An 18033-nucleotide genomic window follows, 5' to 3' on the forward strand; every position below is an offset into this window, starting at 1 on the left:
ATTTAGATTTTATTTTATAAAACTAGATTTAATTGTATAAAACCGGTTTTAGTCTTATGTAATTTTTCCAATAAGTCCCAATTATTCTCGACGTAAAATTTCACTTCAAGTTTGGACTACAACTGATAATTAGGAATAATATATATATATATATATAATTTTTTTTAGAATATGAGATGATAATGTAACTCTAAAAATTAATAGGAAAGATTATTTTAAAAATAATATTTTAATTTTTATTTACAATTTTTATGTAAATAATAAATTAAAAATAAAAAATTGTACAAAGATTAAAATAATATTTAAATAATTATAATAAATAATTTTAGATCTTTGTATTTTTTATGTTTTTAATTACTAATTAAAATGTTTAATATTTTTATAGTTTAAAGTAATATATTATTTTGTGATATTGAGTTTAAAATTCAATAAATATAATATAATATCCGAACATGATTTTAGTGAAAAATACATATGATTTAGATATAAATAAATAATATATATATTATTTTATATTTAATAATATATATATATTATTTTATATTTATATTTATTTTTTAGTTTTTAAAATATTATAACAAATAATTTTATTATTATTTACATTATTAATTTTTATTTTTATAGGTTTTAATTTAAACTTTTATTATGAACTCTATTTATTAAAAATAAGTTAAAAATTATAATTAATATTTTATAAATTTCTATAAAATATAATATAATTAATAAATATATCAAAATCTTCTTAAAACACACTAATTTAATGTACTAGTGCATATAATAAATAAATTTTATTTTTAAAAATAAATTTATAAATGTATTGAAAATAAGTTTTACCTTAAAAATTAAATTTAAAACTGAATTTAAAACTAATTTAATGTAAAATTAAATTTAAAACTAGTTTCAACAAAAATTAAATTTAAAATCAATTTTTAAATTAAATTTAAATTTTAAAACTACTTTTAAATTGATTAAAAATAAAATAAACTAGTTTAAAATTTAACTCATATAATTAAATTGTATAGTGGAAAGATGATAAAAAGTAAAATATATATAAATATATATTAATTTAATAAAATACAAAAATAGAAAAATTATATTATTAATAGATTAAAATATATTTAAATATAATTTTATATTAGTTATTATATAATAATTTAATAATAATATAAAAATATTTATAGTATAATTTTATTTGGTTCAAAATCAGTTTTAAATCAAATTCAAATTTCAAAACTAAATTTAAACCAGTTTTTAAAAAAATTAAAATAAATTAGTTCAAAATCCAATTTATATAAATAAATTTTAAATAAATCTAAATTAATTTTTTAGAAATCCAATCCATGTACACTTTTATAAATAACCAGCCTCATAAATATAGTCAGTGAACAGTGATATTTATAATTACATAAAAATTTATGGTTACTTTTTTAGTTATAATATTTTTTTCATTTTTCAAATTTTATTTAGTCTAAAATAATTTTTAATTTTAAACATTTAGACTATATTAAAAAAAGTTCTACAAACATCCTTATTAAATAGAAAAGAGAAAATACACGGTAAGAGAGATTAAAAAAATATTAAGTAACGATCATTTTATACGATCATTTAAATTTATACAAAAGCATAATATTTTTAATATTTTTTAATTCATATACGTAATTAAAGTTGGATAGTTATTTTGGATAACAAAAATACTTCTAGAATAAGATAAAATTAAAGTTGTGCAATTCAGGAAAAAAAAAATTAAAATCTTTTTATGTACAGTTTTAAACATAAAATTTATTAAAGTAAATTTTACTGTATTTTTATTTTCAAACCCGACACACTCCAAAGTATTGAATAATAAACTTTTGGAACCGAAGGGCGTGAAGAAGTCATTAAGAAGGGAAGGACACAACCAACTCAGTGACAATGGCGAGGCCTAGCCAAGGTTGTGTCTGGCCTCAACACACTTGTTTTGTTGATATGTGTGGATCAAGGTGGGGCCGGTAAATAATGCGGATAGAAAGATCAGTTATATATTTGACTTTTTTATCTAATTAATACATATTTAAAAATAAATTTCTAAAATAATATTTGTTTGAAACTAATTTTATGATTTGTGTAATTTTTTGCTATGTCAGCACGAATATTAGCCATATACTGACGATGGCCATTTTTTTTATTATTTAATACTCTATTAGGTCAATATTTATCTAATAAGTGACATTTATTAGAAATCGACAAAAAAGAAATAAAAGAAAATAATAGTAATAATAATATCGAAAGAAATTAGATGATAAAAAACAGGTGTTATTGACAAAAGAGTATCGACTAAAGAGGGATGATAGACTTTTAAAATGGACAGTCATGGATGAAGCACGTTACTTGTCCAGATCATAATGGTATTGGTTCTGATGCAACGACTTACCTATCACCTTATCATGGGCAATACTAGGCAAGATTTTGACACGTGACATACTGGGAACCGGCGTCACAAACAACTTGTTCTTCTACTCTTATTTTGAATATGTGTTTATAATGACATAATAATGCTAATATATATTTTTAATTTTTTTAGATGGCTTTATCTTCATCTGAAGATATGTTTATTAAGAGGATCAATCTTTGTTGCGTTTCCAAAGTATACATGTCTTTGAACACATTTGGGATGAGTGAGAGTATCCAATGTTGAAGGTCATGAAGTGTCAGTTCATATCAGTTGGCTAGATGGTGTTCCAACAGAGATTCTACCTCATTTGAAGATGGCTGACTTTGCTGGAGTTGTTCAGCTTGCTAACTTTCTATTGGATAGACATTTGATCACTGCATTAGTTGAAAGATAGAGGCCTAAGACTCACATATGGCATATGTCACTAAGAGAGTGCACCATAACGCTTGAGGAAATAGCCATCTAGATAGGTCTTCGAGTTCGTGGGCTTCCAATATTTACAGCTATCGGAGGTAATTGGCCGTAGATAGTTGAGGATAGTCTAGGTGTTAGACCACCATTGAAGGCTTTTGTGGGGAGTAGTTTGAAGCTTAGTTGGTTAGATCAACATTTTATTCACGTTGCCATGCATAATCATGACAAGCTTCAGCTCACAAGATTTGCTAGAGCGAATATTCTGAGACTTATTGGAGGTTTTATGCTAGTTGATAACTCTAGTAGTAAGGTCACAATTCCTTACTTGCCGTTGCTTGACGATTTCACCATCACAAGGTAGTATAGTTAGGGAGGAGTAGCTCTTAGTTTCTTATACAGAGAGTTATGCATGGTGACAAACATTGATAGACTTGCCATTGGAGGTTTGACTCCATTGCTAGTTATGTGGGCGTGAGATAGGTTCTTATATTTGGCTCCTTCTAATCCTCCACATTTATGGCATGATCTTCCTTATGGTGCCAAGTATGCATACTATATCATAAGTACTGTTATAATTTTTTTTTAAATATTAATACTTAATGTTTAGATATACTTTATAAATTTAGTTATTGTTTAGGTGGTTAGTAAATTGGGAGGCCTAGAAAATGGAAGAAAAATATTGCATATTATAAATATAAATTTGATCGTCTTATGTGTGATGAGGTATTTATTTTTTTAATTTATAAATTATTTCTTATTAATATACTATCACAAAATTTAAAGGAATTATGTTTATTCAATTTGCAGATCGTATAATAGCCTTATAGTCAACAGTTACTTGGAGGTCAGTGGTGCCCTTATTCGTATCCAGATTTGTGAGTGGCACCAATTGGATTGTGTGATGCGTCAGTTTGGGATGGTCCAACACATTCCGCTGGATCCTTATCAACCTGATACATTACATGAAATCACACTCAAAGGTAAGACTGGAGAGAATTGGAATGAGAAGTTCAGACATGTCTTAGAGTTATAGGAGAGGCGCCTAGATTGGGTTTTCAGCAACAAGCCACAGATTGAATTATTGAGTTCCAATTCAGAGTACATGCGATGGTACATTTGTCATACTAGATGTTGGATGACGAGAGATGTACCTATTTTTTCATTGTTGGTATGTATTTGCACCTAACTTTTTCTTAATATTAGCATGTATTTTTTTATTAAAGTATAATATTTTTTTTTTGTTGGGAGATGCACATGAGAGCATGCTACTTGGCTACTGATGGTCAACAATCATTCACTTTTGATGAGTTGCGCACAACTGAGACTATGCTGTCTTTACAGAATGAACAGGCTCAGATCTTAGAATCATCATCATCAGTTGACCCACTTGTCCAAAGTAGACACACAGAGGAGCCACATGTTGATCTTGAACAGTCTGAGGGACGCAAAGAAGGGAGAGGTTTGCAACGACGGAGGAGATAGGTGCAAGCTACCACATGGTCTATACCGCCTTTGCCAATTAGGCAAGATGGTGTGTATTTTGTCCCCTCATAGGTGCCATTCATTCTTTCTCAGTCTACACAAACTTTATTCTTTCACTCATCACAACCTACCACACAGTTTGGGTCTCTGTTTAGTAATGTAGAAGACTATATTCTTGACTTTTATCATTTTATGATCCCTCCTCTGTATGATCTGTCATTATTCACACCGTCCGCTCCAGGTCCAGTTATTGAGACACTAGGAGAGCATTCTGCAGTCTCATTGGGGGATCGTGACGTTGATCTAAATGCCAAATTTAGAGTAGTTACAGATGCTGCCTAGCATGATGTGAGACTTAATCTTCATAGGGAGGCTAGAGATCGACCTCGTCATTGCATTCTTGCTCCATATGAGGACCATGATTAGTAGGGTAGACATCAGTGATATTAGCATCATTTTCATATGTATTTTGATTATGTACTATGACTATCCTATGTAGAGTTGAAACTTTATTTATATATTGATTCGTTTGTAGTACTACCATACATATGATATGCAATACTGTCTATACCATCATAAAACATCTAACATAATTGCATAGGCTATTATAACAACTGAATATGTCACAAAAATAAATAATGTTATAATAGTAATGGGTAGTAAACAATAGCCAAGATCAATGAATACATATATAGTCATACAAATTATATTTTAAAAATGTCATGTATGTTGATTATGGTTAGGACAATGACGTTGGTTGTGGCCAATTTGTTTACACAAGTGACATCGTTGACGTGGTTGAGAGTCCACCCAATCCATTTCATTCCTTATAAGTTTAGATTTTGGTTGACCTCTTCTCCTTGATCTTTGGTCATCAGGTATTAACTCCCATTCATTCGATGTTAAAATATTGTTGTCATTTCCATGTGGCCACCAGTCAGATGAGTATGCATTAACAACATATTGCATAAAATAAACAAGATCAACCCATTGCCAATAATCAATACTCAGATGCACAAGCAGTTATGACATGTGAGCATGGATAGCGATACGCTTGAAACTTTCTGCATTCACAAAATCTATTGGATAAAATCACAATCCACTTGTTACCACCTCGTTGCGTGACAGGATTAAAAGTCTCTTCTACTTTAAACCTTATTCTTTTGTATGTCATATCGTCGAACTTGATGTAAAAAAGCTTCTTGTTGATTTTTTTTTCATTTGCTGCATTAACTTAGGACAATATCTATTACCATTATTAAATTTTGTCACTGCTTCTTCACCACGCTTCACAAAATACTCTACTAAATATGCATATGTACATTTTACCAATGCTATTATAGGCAAATTTCTTGCACCTTTTAAAATTTTATTCATAACTTCAGATAAATTGATAGTCATATGTCCATAACATCTTTGTTCGTGGTCATAAGACAAAGTCTATTTTTCTTTGGAGACACAATTAATCCAACTTTTAATATCCTTTAACTTATTACAAAATTGTTCAAGTTTTTCTTCAAATCTTTGCTTGCATGTTGTATATCCTATTAAAAGAAATCAATTATATTATAAATTTCAACTTTCTCCATACCAAATGAGTGAATAATAAATGTCATTAAATTAAAATAACATTCGTACCTAATTTGATTAGCTTTTTCGTCAAAATTGCATTCTTGAATCGTTGATTAAAATTGCTTGCTATGTGATGAATGCAATACACATGATATGCGTTCAAAGGTTGCCACCCAATATGTGGATTAGAAACTGCACTTTTAATACTTTGATGTCTATTAGAGATCAAACAAATACTTGCCTTTTCAGTTACATGAAGACGGATAAGAGCCAAAAATTATTCCTATGCTGACAAAGTTTCCCCTTCCACAATAGCAAAAGCAATTGGAAAGACACAGATATTTCCATCTTAAGCGGTAGCAATCAATAAAGTTTGTCGGTACTCACCATACAAGAATGTACCATTTACTTGTATTAAGGGTTTGCAAAAGTTGAAAGCAATGATGCTTTGTTTGAATGACCAAAATAACTGATTAAACACTTTATATTTGTTATCCACTTGGTGATCCCTCACATAGTCGTTGGTTTCAATTTTGCATACTGACTCAGATGAATGTAATTGCATGGCAATGTAGCATACGATTCATCCCAATTACCAAAAACCTTTACAATAGCTTTCTGTTTTGCCTTCCATGCTTTTTTGTAAGAAACTTGATAACCAAATTGACCACTGATTCTTTCTTGAATTAATGTGATTTGGCACCGATGGTTATTCTTTTACCATACCTACAAATAACAATATCATTATGTATAATGTTTTTCAATAAAATATACAACCATCAAACCTATCAGTATAAATTGGTGCAACTTATCAATAACCCAACTGCAAATGAAGTTTGAATCTAATTTTTTATGGTCAAGAGACATCATTGCATGAACACACGTATGTGTTCCACCACACCTTGTGATTCTCTACTTTTTAAAATTTTTGCCCAAAGTTGTTGTAACTCTCTAAGGACATCCACTTATATGATTTAGGCACTTCACATGGAACTTTGTTGGTTTTGATTCCACCATAAAATAACTTTGATGTGTTTTCATTGCAAAGTTTTTAATAGCCATTTTAACATCTTCTTTAGACTTAAACATTTGGCCAACAAATAATGTATCACCCTCCCTCCATGTTTGATCAGGATCAACATCTATATTTTCCATTTCTTTATCAGCATGTTCCTAGTTAATATAAGTATAATGTGGACTTGAATTCCAAAAGAAAGTTTCAACCAAGCCTACATATAACGGCACAATCGAGTTAGTTTACTTTGTTATTAAAAAATATTTTATCAGAGATTAATGTACTTAATACCTCCTTCTCTTGCATTATCACTTATATTCAAACTACTATGAATTGGAACATCCGAATCAGAATCAGATGAACTTTTTTCAGGATCTCCCCATTCATTTTCATTGTCATCAAGATCCTTATTCTTATATTCACATTCTACATAACCATAACTGATAAATGCTTTCTATACTTGATCCTACATTGTAATTCATAAATGATAATTGAGAGTTTTAAGCTATTTATTGAGAAAATTTATTATTATTAATTTTATTTTATTCATATTTCAGGAAAAAGGATCAAGAAGTGAAAGTCTTAAAGATGTCAAGAATTGAAGAAAAAGAAACCAGAGATATACATGGGCAAGTACATGCCCGTGTATATGAGCGTGTATCTTACTGGTCGCGTCAATTGAAGTGTATCATCAAGATCAGAGATGTACACGGCCAGATACATGGTCGTGTACATGAGCGTGTACTTTTATGGAAAGCTTTGAAAGGCGTTTATTAGAAAACAGAGATGTACACGGCCAAGTACATGGCCGTGTACTTAGGCGTGTACTTTTACGCGCGTCAGAAATTTAACTTTTGCGAGAAAATTAACCCTAGGATAATTTCTATAAAAGGAGAACTGAACTCAAACCTAAAGGGGAGGCAGTTTTTGGAGACGAAAGACTCAGAGACGGCAAGAGGATGGGATTAAGCATTTTATTTCATCTCTTTTGTAATTTTAATTTGAAGATGTTTAGGTTCTAATTTTCCTTTGAGTATCTAGACGTAATGAATCCTAATTGACTAAATTTTCTGGAATTCTTCTAATGCTATTTCATGTTCTTTTCTCTTGGGTTTAATTGAGTAGTATCAATTTTCTCTATCTTGTTTTCTTGTTTGAATTTGAGTAAAATTCCTGCATGAAATTAACATTGCTCAATTAAAAAGACTTGAATGTATTTCTAGAGATAGAAAGACGTGAGTTTTCTGTATTAAGATTAACCCTAATTATGGAATTCATAATGAACTTAATGCAACCTAGGGGTATTAATTAAGGAAGAGATTCCGATTAATCAACTGAGGGTTAGGAATCATTATCCTTGAGAAAGGTATTGATTTAATTTGGAATTTCCTGCAGCGATAAGGGTTTGGAACTAAGTAGTTGAAGAAGAATTTCAGTTATTTAGACACTTAGGGGGATTTACAGTCTAGATACTTGCCTTTTTACATTGAATACCTTTAGTCATAATTTTTTATAATTTATTTTCACTAGAATATCTGTTCCTTTTAATTTATTATTCTTTTACTTTTAGCAATTTCATCAACAAGGTTTATTTCTCATATTTATTAACAATTACACAATTAAGGAAAAGTTTCTTAATAACAGTCCCTGTGGATACGACACTTGGTACTTTAATTTTAATTTTAATAATATTATTTCGACAACGGGTACACTTGCCCAGTGATCAGTTTTTACACACCAATAACATTTACTTTTAGGTAAACATACTTATGATGAAATTAAATATAAATTTTTATCAAAGTTATAAAATTACTATACCTTATCCAAATGGAGGTTCATCTGCCTTAGAAATATTGTCACATGAACACGATAAATTTAAGTCCACACCTTGTGACTGAATACAAGAACTCTCACCAGACGCAATATCTGCATATACTTCAATTACACTTCATTGATTTTGTTATAAAAAAGCACTTAACATGCAATCAATATCTTCGTTATCACATATATCTGTAATTATGTATTGTCTCTAAAAATCATGAAATCAATCTAGATATAACTTGACTAGTAGACAATTTCAGTTTTACGTGAATCTTTCTTTTCAATGTCTTCAAACTTATTATACGTTCAATCTTAATCATTTTATTATTTCTTTCAAATGTAATACTCTTATTACTTGAAAATATTTGACCATTCCAATATACAATGATCACAAAATCAGTTATTTTGTATCAACAAATTATACTACTCAATTAGAACATATATATTTATTTAATTGTTAATAACATAGCATAAAAATTTAAATAAATTACATTAATTTGTTAAACCCTACCATACTAAATTAAACAATGATGTTACTTCCACATTTATTTCTTAATTGTTTTATATTCTCTAAATAAAGTTAAATATTATTTCTAAATAACAATATTAATTACACTGCAATTTTACATGCACTTGTATTTTGTTACATATTTTTACATTTTATTTTTTATAATTTTATTATTCATCACAATTGACCACATTTCATATTTAAATTACAAATACAAAATTTCACAAATTTTTCTACATTTTAATAACTTATTATGCTTCATTCAAAAAGTAGAAACAGTTACATGTAATCACTTTCATCACTCAAAGTGTTCACTACAGAGAGCTATGACTTGAATAGAGTTACGCGTGTTCACTATAAGATACACGCGCATGTTAAAGTATGGAAAAACACTACAAAATGATCACTTTCTCTACTAATAGTGATTGCTTCAGCCAGAGAAAGATATAAAAGGCCTTTTGCATGATCACTCTATGCACTAATAGTGATTACGCCAGAAAAGCAAGAAAATTATAAATATCATTTTTCACTTTTAGACTCTTAGGAGGTTAGAGAGAGAGCTTTGGGGCCGATTCCCAAGGCTCAATCTTAGAGTTTTTCATTGTAATTTTCTTTTCTTTCTTATTTTTCTTGTAATGTTTCTCGTATTCTACTTTGCATTTTTGAGTTTTGCTATAATGGAAGGCTAAATCTCCTTTCAACTTAGGAGATTCATCATTCAATGTATGGATTATGAGGTTTGATTCTTAATTAGATTGAATTTCAGTTCAAATTCTTCTCCTACCTTCACAATTCTAGTTTATTTTATTTTCAATCAAACATTGATTAATGTTTGATGAAGTTATTCTGATTAGAATATAAATTCTTGTTCCAAAATTGAAATTCAGATTGATTAATTTGAATTGAAATAGGTTTAATTAGAGGCTAATCTCAGATTTGAGATTTAGGTTAATTTTGAATTAAAAACTTGAAGATCTTGTTGTGTTTGAATCAAAGTTGAAAAAACAGAACTGAATTCAGAATGTTTCTTGTGAATCTATGATGAATCCTAATTGAATGAATGAATTTTCTAAGTTAACCCTTAATTTGTTTCTAAATTTAAATATGTTTCTATTTCAAATTGAATTTTTTATTCTTGATTGATGAAAACCCCAAACCTCAGTTATCTTGATGTGTTTATGAAATTTAGAATAATTCCTTGGGAGACAATCTAGGTTGCACCTATTACTACATTGTTTTGTTCAAAACCTAATTATTTGAGTGCATTGCGACAGTGTATGTTAGATGTAGGTGGATATTCACTGTTATAGTGGGTTCTAATGGTCAAGTGGATCACCTTAATGCTTGTCTTGTGGCAAAAGACTATACTCAGATCTTTAGCTTGGATTATGGTGACACATTCTCTCCAATCGCTAAAATGACCTCTATGTGCTTGATCTTGTCCATGACTGTCATCCGCCACTTGAACCTTCATCAACTTAATATTAAGAATGCATTCCTTCATGACTATCTTGCTGAGGAGGTTTATATGGAGCAATCTCCTAGTTTTGTTGCTCAGGAGGAGTCTTCAGGATTAGTTTGTCGTCTTCGAAAATCCTTGTATTGTCTTAAATAGTCTCCAAGAGCTAGGTTTGGTAGATTCAGCATTGTTGTCCAATAGTTTGGGATGATTCGAAATGAACTTGATCATTCAGTTTTTTTATCACCACTCAACCACATGACGCATTTACTTGGTTGTGTGTGTGGACAATATTGTTATCACTGACAGTGACCATCATGACATTACACACTTGAAGAACCACTTATGACACTATTTCCAGACAAAAGACCTTGAAAAACTTCGATATTTCTTGGGAATAAAGGTGGCACAATCCAAGCATGGTATTGTAATTTTACAAATGAAGTATGCATTGGATATATTGGAAGAAATAGGTTTAACGGGGCCAAATATGTAAATACTCCTATGGATCCTAATTCTAAACTTCTACTAAGTCAGGGGGGCCTCTTGTTGACGTAGAAAAGTATAGAAAACCGGTTGGTAAACTAAATTACCTCACAATTACTCAACTCGACATCTCTTTCGCTGTTAGTGTGGTAAGTTAGTTTCTCAATGGCCCCTGTCAAGGACATTGGGATGTATTGATTCGCATCTTGAAGTATATAAAAGGTGCTCTAGGAAAAAGCCTCTTGTACAAGGACAAAGGTTATGATAAGATTGTAGGATATTCTTATGCAAGTTATGTAGGCTCTCATGATAAGAGGTCGCTATTGTGTTTTAATTGGAGGTAATCTAATTTCTTGGAAGAGCAAGAAACAAAATGTGGTTTCTCTTTCTAGTGTAGAAGCAAAATATCAATCCATGACTTTAGCCACATGTGAACTTATATGGCTGAAATAACTACTTAAAGAATTGAAATTTAAAGAAGATACGCAAATGACATTCATTTCTGATAACCATATTCAGTCTTACACATTGCCTCAAATTCAGTCTTTCACGAACAAATGAAACATATTGAGATTGATTGTCACTTCATTCGTGAAAAAATCTTATCTGTAGTTATTGCCATAAGTTTTGTCAATTCAAATGATTAACTAGCAATGTATTCACAAAGTCTTTAAGGGTCCCTTGTATTCAATATATATGTGACAAGTCCGGTGCATATGATTTATATGCTCCAATTTGAGGAGGATGTTAAATATATGTAAATATATTATTTAAAAGAATAGTATCTGTTAAATATATTATTTAGAAAAATAATATTCATACAATTATAGTAATTAGATAATTGTATATTTGTCCTTAATTTTGTAGCTATGATTACTATTTTTGTTATCAATATAAATATACATCCCTTGATGTAGTTGAGACACATAATTCCTCTCATGCCTTCCTATTTTCTCTCATCTTAACAGAGCTATTACATGTGCTTATGTTATTTTCAATTGGTTATAGTTGTTCACTTATTCTGCATAAGAAGCATGCCACATCACCCAGACAAATGAAAAATAGGAAGAAGTTTGCATATTCATCTAACTGGTTTTTAAATTGGCAGGAGATGATATTGGCAAGCTCTGAATCTGCTCTTCCAATGGTAAGATTTTTAATCTATTCTATTTTATGCTGTCCATTTTTAAGTGTATGTACTAGTAGTTTTGGTAGATGACTTTGTTTATTCTTACCATAGATATTTGTTACCAATGTCTTCTTTTTTCCTTTTTATTTTTTTTCCTATTTGTTGGTTATTTAGAGCTCACGTGAGAGAAGTTTCTTGTATGATATTGTTGCAAATGGCCGAAATGGAATTGATGTTGACAAGTAAGGAAACAGATAAAATTTAACAGTCAAATCTGATTTATAAATCTTTTGTATATGCTTTTTCTCTCTCATACACATATATTCTTAGGGTGTCTGGGCATTTGAGTTGCTGTATTATAACGCTAAGTGGTAACTATTGGTTTGGAGATATGACTATATTAGCCGTGACTGTCGAGCTTGTGTTCTGGGTTGCAACTTTGAATTTCAAAGGTTTCATAAATTTTTTTAAATTAACTTTTTCTTGTCACTGTTTTGATAATTTTCATCAGCAAGAAAGTAAGTGTTGGAATCAAGTGTAAATTAATCACACATTGAATGAGATATGAGCAAGTTAAGAGTTTATAAAGAGATGGACCAATGTATCTATTTCCTTAAGATTTTGGAGTTACACTATGGTTTCTAGCTGTCTACCTAAAATTCCCCAATCCAACTAAAAGTAAATGTGTTATAGATAACTATTACCATCTTAAATTGAAATTTACTTTACAAGTTATTGGAGACAATGCGAGCTGTGGATGATGAGATTTGTTTCTTTCTAAGGACTGTTAGTATCATGCTGCAAACAATTATTTATTACCTTTCTAATTGAACTGTGTGTTTCTTAATGTCCCTTACATTTGGCTCTGTAATTTGGTAGATCTTACCATCCACAAGTTGTTTGCTACTCGTGCTGATCTGTATAGAACAGGTTATACACATCCAAAAGTGAAGGTATGGAGTAGTTATTTTATTCGGAGGATTATTTCATTTGTTTGTTGAGACATAGATCCTTGCCTTTTCGTTCATTCCTGTCTCTTTAATATCCATAAACTTACCCTTTTTGGGTTTTACTATTTCTAACTCATCTTGATGTTTTCAGGCAATAGAGCTTATGGCGGTTGATGCACTTGTTCATGCTAACAATTATTTGGAGATTTCATCTCACATACATAATCCTTCAGAGTACTGGAAGGTTGTGAGGGGGCTTCTTACTAATGAACTTGAATTAAATGCATGTTTACAATGTTCTTTTAAAGCATAAAATATATTTACTTTGAAAAATGCAGCTGGATGACGCGAGAGTTAAAACCATCGAGACAGCTCCAAGTCAAGAACTAAAGGAGGCCAGGGAGTTGATTCTGCGCATTCGAAGGAGGAATTTATACCAGGCATGTTTTTACCTGTTCCTTCTCTGTGATTATCAGTTACATATAACAATCACCTATTAGATTGTGTTATTTTTTCAAGGTGTTCAACACAAATTTCACACCAACTGTAGTGTGGCTGTATCTAAATTTACATTCAACCTACAACTTTGTGTGGTTAGCATTTTCTGTATCTATTCAATTAGAATTATTTATTCTTGCTGAAGCTCAGGAAGTTTCTCTATTTTTTGCAGTTCTGTAATGAGTATGCTGTACGAAAGGATATGCTGGACAATTTTAAGAAAGTCACTGCTCAAGATATTGTTTGTTCTCAGGTTCTCAATCTTATTAAATCTTATTATCTGCAAATATTTTTTATTCTTGCTGTTCAACATGAAGTTCCGTATTGTTTTATATGTGACATCATTGGACAGAAGAGTGGTGGAATTACACTGAAAGAGGAGGATGTTGCTATTTGTAATGTCAAAATTGATTTGACTCGTGGAAAGCATAACCCTCTGGAAAGGTATTCAGAGAAGAATGATCATCCATGCTGATCATAGACCTTTAGTTTGTTTTAACTTCCGAATATCATATACTAACCTATGTTTTTATTCTCTTCTGGTGCATGTTTCTGTGGCCGCATCAACTTTTTCAAGGTACATCTATTTTGAATTGGTAGATTATGTCTTTTTGGACTAGCAAACCCTCTTACCTGATGTGCAGTCTGACATTTTCTAGTTTTTTAAGTTATTCTTCCTAGCTAATTAGTTCTAGTTTATACTGCTCTTATTACATCTATTGGAATATACACAAATTTGGTTATCCAGAACAGATAGTACTTCACTTCATTTGTTGAAAATAATATGAAAAATTAAATTGTGTGTTTGATGGGTGCTTATGATTGGTGTTTAGTTGATGTGGCTGAGAGCCCAAAATGTTCTACTTCGACAAACTGATTGGTTCATTTTGACAATCATGTGGGGGGCTATTATGCAAAATTAATTTTTTATCTTAATTTGAGTCCATTGTCAGAAGTTTTATAGTACGTTCGGGGAAGCTAACAATAGTACGATTTTAAACTTCAAAGATTGGGTCAAGAGAGGCTCAATGTTATCTTTTATTCAAGCAGAGTTTGTTCTTGGTAACTAAGTTGCATATCAATGGGTTGGAATGTTGGAGTTCTTCTGGGATTTTGCATATTAATATTTATACAAAGTTTTATGAATATTTCCTTGAGAAACTTTTTTTCCTTTGAAATGCTGCTGTGGGAAGTACTTAGTTAATAATATGCCAATATGTAAAAATTAATGTCACTTCATAAAAAAATTAAACTGCCTTTTGTATAAAGTGAATGCTGATTTTGAGGTCTAAGTGGATGAGGAGTGAGACAGTATGAGGATAACCTGAATAATTTTTAATCTTTTGCTGCTATCTATATGTATACATATATAATGCTGCTAGCTATATTACGTTTACCTGTTCAATAATGTATTCAGGATTATGAAAGTGACGAGAAATTTACAATATCTGATGACCGCGTAAGCCACTTGCTGCCTGCATCTTTTCAAGACATGATAGTTAGGGTGTACTCCAAAAAGCCAGAACTGGTGAGTGTCCTATCCAAGTTTGAACTTATTTGCTTTACATGTTCAGGTCAGGTTGACTTACCTTATGCTTGTGCAATCCTATATAGGTGGAGGCAATTTCAGATGAGGGCACCATTATATTAATATTACTACTACTTTTCACCTTTCTTCTCCCCTCCTCCCAGGTGCTCTTCTTTTATAGAAATATAAAATAATTTCCACAGTTGAAACATAGTCCTAGTCAACAGCAGTTATCTTTGTTTGCAAGACAGTATTATTTCCACACCTCAATGAATGGTACACTCTCTGAAGGCTGTACTTGGGTTCATCATACCCAAGAATCAATCACATGTACAGCAATGGTTTAGAGTAACAGTTTCATTTAGCTGTAATTGGCAGCAAACTTTTCTTGTCACTGCTAGTTGGCAGTTCAACTTGCAAATGTTCCCAAATCTCATGTTCCTGAAAAATTGGTCCAGTTTTCATGGATAAGAATGATATGCCAAAAGTCTGGTTAGTTACGCATCTCTACAAGTTTAGACTACTAACTACTAAGCATTCATTACATTAATTACAATTTTGTCAAGTTTGAAAAAAGTTGTGATTTACGCTAAAGCTTTAATGTCAGCTTTATTTCATCAGCTAATTAACTTGATTTAAATTTGCAACATAAAGTTATTGGATAAAACTGGTTTTGGGATTTATATGATCCCCAAGTTAAGGAAATATTGTTGAATTGGCATATTGACTCCTTATGGCTGAAAATCCAACTGCATGTGCGTCTCGTGACCAAGAAAGTTTGTGGTGCTGAAGACGTATAAGTCATAGACCACGGTGCTTATATTAAGATCCTAGCATATTTCATGCCTATATCACTGATGATAATGTGAATTTTTCGGTTTTCAATGATATGAACTGTGAATATAAAGGTTATTATTTTTTATCATTCTTTTTGGGGCACAATTATGGGTAATGGGAAGGGTCATCGTAGTTTTCGTGTTGGACAGTCATGCCTCTTTGAGATCACGGGTGTTATACTAACTACTGATAGCTCTTAATAAAAATCTCGAGCATTTTGCGATTCAGTTGAAACTTGGCCTCGTGATTCATGACTTTGTTGAGACTTGAGACATCTTTTTGGCCACATTCAAGTCCCAAAGTAGGTTTTCACGGGCAAGCATTAAGCATTGCATATCAACATTGAAACAGCAATGTTACTTGCACTTTAATTCATTGCAAAGCTAATGCCAAAATTACATATTTCCTTTTATTATTTTCTTTTTGGAATTTAAGTATATGCCGTGATTTATTAAAATTTAAATTCTTGTTAAAATTTGAGATGTCAGCCATGTTCGATACGAATGTAAAATAGTTTTTTTCTAACCTCCATACTGCTCGTTATTCATTCTTCATTGTTCATATGTAGTTACATCAGTTTTACAGATACAGGGCGAAAGAAAACTCCAATGGTAAACAATGTATAATTAGAATTTCAAAGGGTGAATTTAATTAACTGTATGAAATCATTCAAAGTTACCATTTGCAATTGGAATTAGTGCTCATCCGGCACCAACAAAAAAAGCACTTTATTTCTTTTTTGTAAATCTGGAATAGATATTGCAGAATTAAGTTTTCTTTTTCTTCTTGAAAATAAATTAAGTACAGGCTGTATTCTAAATGATGATAACCTGTTACTTTTTTATTCTCATGATTCCAAAGTGTTAGACACCAACTAACGATATGATCATTGAAAAATTCAAAGCATCTTAAAGGTAAATGAATTCAAAAGAAAGAAATCATTGGTTTTGGTTCATCCATCTATCTATTTGTCATATTTTAGTTTTCAATCAAATTTGATGTTGATCCTAGGTTACGTAGGTAACTATGGCCCATGAAAATTAGTTTGATTCTTGCATTGCGTAACTATGTTCATTTAAGACCTCCTTGATACGTGACAAAAAAAAAAAAAAAACTCCTTGAGCTATGCTATTTTATTAGAAGCATTTTATTTTTCCTTTCAACATAGAATATCACATTTGGTGGCTAAGGCTCTCAGTTTGCTTCTTTATGTTCTTTTTCCCTTGCTTTATTAAGAGCATAGTATTTCAAAATTCAAATGCAACCTTCCCCAGATGACCTGTTCAAGCTTGTCATTGAAATTCTCTTTCCACAAAAAGAAGTCCTTCCCTTTATTAGAGATCAGGCACTGTGCTTCCCTTCAACTAGTCAATACTGAAGAGACAGTTGGTATGTACTCAGCCACGTAGGGTGTCAAATTGGCATTGATGGCTAAGCATGGCAAGAAAATAGACTTGTGAGAATCCATTTCAATGATGAGTATAAGAGGAAGTAAAAACAATTTTGCTTATTAACACCTGGATGCATAAAGAGGATTGCCAAATGCACTAATATTTTATTCTTTTGTTTTCTCCATTAGAATATCATTGCTATTTTATTGTTTATTTAATCCTTGATGATAAACTAGTCAGTCTACTCATTATTCTACACACGCATATACAATAATGGGAAGAAATTTAATCCCATCTTTTAGTATGTGTTACTTCTGTAAAAAGACAAAAATAATACTCAAGCAAGCCATTCTGTCTTCATAAAAATTCTTATACACTCATGTTACTTTGCAAGCAATTGTTCATGATTTAACTGATGTGACTCATATAATATTTGAGTGTAATAATTTCCATTTAACAATACATTGCTTATTTTTACTTCTATAACTATTATTTATTTTTGTTTGAATATT

The sequence above is a fragment of the Abrus precatorius genome, unplaced genomic scaffold (assembly GCF_003935025.1).
Source record: "Abrus precatorius isolate BTA unplaced genomic scaffold, Abrus_2018 Scaffold5, whole genome shotgun sequence".
NCBI lineage: Eukaryota > Viridiplantae > Streptophyta > Magnoliopsida > Fabales > Fabaceae > Abrus > Abrus precatorius.